Below are 5,956 nucleotides of genomic sequence, written 5' to 3'. Positions count from 1 at the left end.
AATTTCGTATAGATTATCTTCACAAATAAGCTTTTTACCTTATGAAATGCATTTTCCCTAGTGGGCGGGATATGCCAAAATCGCTTATAACAAATAAGATAAATGCGAGGGAAGATAAAATTCGCAGTCCTCCCTGGTGATCTGTTTGTATATACGGATTAAGGCCAGACTCTGTTATATTGGAAACATTGTAGTGGATTGTAGGAGCATGGAGTACTTTCGTGTAGTATTTAATTCGAAGCATCGCAAGTATGATATGGTGAAAAGTACAAGTTTCAAATGCACATCAAGATTATCCAAAATAACCTTTTATTATTATTGTTGTTTTGTTGTTGTTATTAATGTTGTTGTTATTACTTTTTATATTTCTGGCAGATATGTCTTACGTAGAGAGTTTCTAGTGCAGCTTGTCTAACCCGACAAACCCATTTTAAAATTCATTAACACGTAACTTAATTTTGTCTAGCGGTTTCCAACCTGGGACCCAAGGGGTACTACCCGTATATATATGTACACACACACACACACACACACACGTGTGTGTGTGTGTGTGTGTGTGTGTGTGTGTGTGTGTGTGTGCGTGTGTGTGTTGTGTGTGTGTGTGTGTGTGTGTGTGGGTGTGTGTGTGTGTGTGTGTGTGTGTGTGTGTGTGTGTGTGCATGTGCATATATATACGGGTAAGTATATATACATAAATACATATATATACACACATATATATGTATATATATATATATGTATATATATATATATATATATATATATATATATATATATATATATATATACATATTTATACATATGTATATGGACCAAACTCTTGACAACAATTACAGAATTACAGTGTCAAACAAATTTGAATTCCTCAATCAGTGTGAAGATGATAAAATACCAAATGAGTTGTGGGAAGAAGGAAAATAACTCCTGCTGAGCGCTGCTTAAGAAACTATCGCCAAAAAGAAAAAGACAAATTCCCCCTGGATATCTGAAGAAACACTAAGTGAAATAGAATCAAGAAGATGCCTAAAATCAAAGGGTATCAATAATCCAGTTGAAGAAGTAATTTACAAAAAACAAAATACAAAAATTCAAAGATTATTGCGACAAGATAAGGAAAAATATTTAAATGAACATTGCCAGAGAATTGAAAACTGTTCTATCAATAAGACAACTAAAGAACTCTACCAAGGAGTACGAAACATCACACGAAAATTTAGACCTACGATGGACACTATCAAAACTGAAGCTGGACTAGTTTTATGTGATGAAAAAGAAGTCAAAGATAGATGGAATCAATATTGTACCAACATATACAAAAAGAATAAAGATCTAACAACAACATTAATTAGACTCAATGACAGCGAAGATGAACCATTGCCGCTGCTAGATGAAGTTATAAAAGTCATAAAAGAATTAAAGAATAACAATAGCCCGGGAATAGAAGAAATAACAGCAGAACTAATCAAGAGTGCTGGTGAAAGTGTTGAATACTTCTACAAACTTTGTACGAAAATTTGGAATGAAAGAAGATGGCCAGAAGACTGGATAAAATCAGTCTTTACTCCCATACCTAAAAAAGGTGACGCACTACAATGCAACAATAACAGGATTAATAAGTCACAGCAGCAAAATTTTGTTGAAAATTATTGCTGAAAGAATGAAGTTAAAGTTAAGAGAAGAAAATGCAAACGAACAAGCATGTTTTCGCCCTGGAAAAGGTATCAGAAACCAGATCCTAAATCTGAAATTGATCATGGAGAAAAATAGAGAACATCAGAAAGACCTGTACCTGTGTTTCATCGATTACTCGAAAGCTTTTGATACTGTTGATCACGATATCCTCTGGAATAACATGAACGATATGAAATTTCCAAAACACATAATCTAACTAATAAAAGCCATATATGACCAACAACAAGCAACTGTAAGAACCACTTATGGGTTAACAGAATGGTTCGAAGTCAACCAGTGAGTACGACAAGGTTGCATTCTGTCTCCGCACCTTTTTAATATATATTCTGAAGCAATTATGAGAGGTGTTCTAGAGAATTTTGAAGGAACTGTAGATGTTGGAGGATACAAAATATCAAATATAAGATACGCCGATGATATAGTTTAATTGCCAGCAGTATCATTGAACTACAACTACTAGATAAAGTTAGAGAAGCAAGCGAAATGGCTGGTTTATTTCTTAATGCCAAGAAAACTAAGACCATGAAGATTCAAAGATAACCGGTAATGAACAATGATGAACATGTTACAATTAATGGAGTGGTTGTGGAAAATGTGAAAGAGTTCACTTATCTTGGAGCTGTTTTTACTAACACATATGATGATTCACCGGAAATAAAAAGAAGAATTGCTATTGCCAAAAACGCCACAGTTGCTCTCAATAACATCTGGAAAGACCGAAGTATTATCTTATGGGCAAAGCTGAGGTTATTGAACTCATTAGTTTTCCCAATTGCATAATATGGTTCTGAGTGTTGGGTGCTGAAGAAGATAGACAAGAAAAAGGTCAATAGTTTTGAACTGTGGTGTTACAGACGAGTACTACATATTAACTGGACAGAAAAGAAAACGAATGATGAAGTGCTGAGAAAAACAATTTGTAAAGACCGGCTGTTGGACATCTTGAACAAAGGGAAACTAAAGTTTATTGGTCATGTGATGAGAAGTGAAAGTATTGAAAAAAACTTGCTGACGTGAATGGTGATAGGAAACAGAGGAAGAGGCAAACCGAAGACAAGACTAAGCGACAACATTAAAGATATTTGCGGGCTGACGATACAAGTGGAAAGAAAAGCGCAAGATCGAGTTGAGTGGCGAAGGATGGTGGAGAGGTCCACGGCTGCTCAAACATGAGCATACCGTTACTGATGATGATGATATGTATATGTATATCTATGTATACATATTTATATATTGATATATTTGTATATACATCTATAATATAAATATTCATAAATATATTTATATATATACACATTTATATATACATATACATATGTATAGTTATATATTTATATAATAAATATATTTATATATACGTTTATTATTATATATATATATATATCTATATCTATATCTATCTATCTATCTATCTATCTATATATTATATATATATATATATATATATATATATATATATATACATTTATTCATACACAACACACCACACACACACAACACACACACACACACACACACACACACACACACATATATATATATATATATATATATATATATATATATATATATATATATATATATATAAGTTTATATATATATACATACAGTACATACACACATGTATATGTAAAATATATGTGTGTATATATATGTATGGATATATATTTATATATATATAGATTAATAATTACACACACACACACACACACACACACACACACACACACACACACACACACACACACACAGAGATAAAGAAGAATATAGGAGAGGGAGACTTCAGTAGTGATCCACATGGACCTGGCTTGAACTACCAACCGTCTCTGATAGATATGAGAGTAGATAAGGGAAACGACAACGGCAATCCGCAAGGATTTACTTGAACCACTGTCGTCACACAGAGAAGAAATAAATGTAATTTGTACATCATGTACGAGTCACTCGTCATGACTGACAAAATTGTGGGCTAAAGAAATACATAATAAATCTTTACGCCGGCACTAAGACAGCAACCAACCCTATTAATGAAAAGGTTTCAGCAATTTCAACTACCACATTGAATTCAACATTTATTAATATGCGACAGAATGTATGCATTAATGAATGATGACGTGAAAATATATTCGCCAACTTTTTAGCAAGCAAATCTTCTCGGAGTCAGAAAATCTGAACTGCCGAGGTAGTTGCTCTAGCTATACATGTTAGACTTCATTGATGAGGGGGATCCTATACCCAAAATGCCTTACATTGAAGAACTGAGCCAGGAAAATCTATAAATAACCTGTTCTTTTCTGCGTATCTGTGATGGGCGCTCGCGACATTCCTTACAGATATTTATGAATCACATGATCGCTTGGGAATTACCCAAAACATGCTAGCGACTTTAAGAGGGTGAGAAAGGTGTGATTAATAAGCGAATGATTATTCTAGCTTAAACCCTAGTCCTACATTAATTAACGGACGTAACTGTGGGTCACGCCGACTCAAAGTTGCCGATCGAATGAATAACTTCGGTTTTACCTGTACCTACTTTTCGAACGTCGGAGTGCAGATCTATTAAGCGTTTACGCAACCCCGGGGTAATATCGGCAATCCTGTGCACTATGATATGGGGGAGATCCTACGCTATATTCAATATAATAAATTTTAATAGAATTGCTTTACACGCTCCTTTCTAGTGCCGATAGAACGTGTCACCAAAAAGCAATGTAACAGTGCTACGATTAATCCCCAAGGCGTCAACAAAACAACAACCAAATTACAGGGAACCAAGTTGTCCTGTCTTGACCCTTCCCTTGATTTCTCCTGACCACAAGCGAAAGAGAAAGCGGGGTCAGGTCAGGGTGAGGGGAGGAACGAGATAAAATGAAGTGATATTCGTGATAAGATAAAATCACGAACGCGTTAAATTCGTTGCAGGTGAAACAACATAAATCTCTGAAAACGAGAGAAATGAATTAATTACTTAACTAACGAATGATATTCATGTTTATTGACCACATAATCGATCACACGGAAATGCGATCTGAGGTGAAGGGAATAGTGTGAGAACATGCCATTTGCTGTCATTTAGCACTTTCTACCCAACAAAAAACAACGGCTTAACACATTTATGGATGAAGAAGGAAGGGAAAGAAATAATAGAAAGGGGACCCAAATGTGTACTTACGTGTTTTCTTTTTTCCGACATGTCTAGTAGCGGTCGAGCGGATTTTCTTCGGGGGTGGTGTGTTCATGTTGCGTGCCAAAAGGACGCAACGCCCCTCGCTGCCGCCAGATATAACGGGTATACAGAACCCTATTATAATGGCTTTGCAGGTGTAGTGATACTTGTTAATGGTATAACTCTTTATTAATAAGAGTTGACACACACAGTGTGGGAACACACGAGACGATGTCTATATATATGGGTAATAGCTGTATGCTGGGTCACGCGTCAGGTCAGCCTGTCTGGAGTGGGAGGGCTAGGCCGACTTTACCGCGTCGAGCTCTGGTCACGAATTGAAGGGTCAAGCGAGATCAGATAACAACGTCATCTACACCTCGCTGAGTGAATGGTTCCTATTTGGGACTTAGATCCGTCCACGTGGTCCACTGGTAACAGAAATAGACTTATGTATATGCTATAGAGGGAATATATATATATATATATATATATATATATATATATATATATATATATATATATATAATGAAACGGAATGATTCTTTGATGTTATCTAAGTATCGAGTCTTGGATCTACCTCTCTCTCTTTTACCATAAGTCCATTCCGGGCTACTTATAAAGAGCTAGTGAGCATTTTCTTTTTTGTGATTTGCAGGGCAAAAATTATTCCTTCAGGGCAAATTTACCCGTCACCCCCCCAACTCATAACATGAAGTGACGCCCCTACAGGTAGTCTCCGCCTCCGGGTCAGGCAGACGGGGTCGGACCTTAGGATTTCCCTGCGCAAGGCGTAACCCACACTTACCGGCGCGCGACACTCTACGCTCTGATCTGGGGGCCATCTAACATCTGGAAAAGGAGGCGAGGGGTAGACCGACACTTGTAGAGTATCACTATCAGTAGAGGATCAGGTACAGACGGATCTGTGAAGGAAGACGAATGGCCAAACTGATACTTGCAGATTATCACTACCAGTGGGAGGTCAGGCACCGGCGGATTAGCATTTCCCATGTGCGCATATGGACAGTTCATTTTACGAGCAGATGCATTACAAATAATTCTACTGTATATTATGCAACTTACGTGCAGTTAGGC

This window comes from Penaeus monodon, chromosome 43 (genome assembly GCF_015228065.2).
Source record: "Penaeus monodon isolate SGIC_2016 chromosome 43, NSTDA_Pmon_1, whole genome shotgun sequence".
In the NCBI taxonomy this organism is placed as follows: domain Eukaryota; kingdom Metazoa; phylum Arthropoda; class Malacostraca; order Decapoda; family Penaeidae; genus Penaeus; species Penaeus monodon.
Note: the sequence above shows the minus strand (reverse complement) of the source record.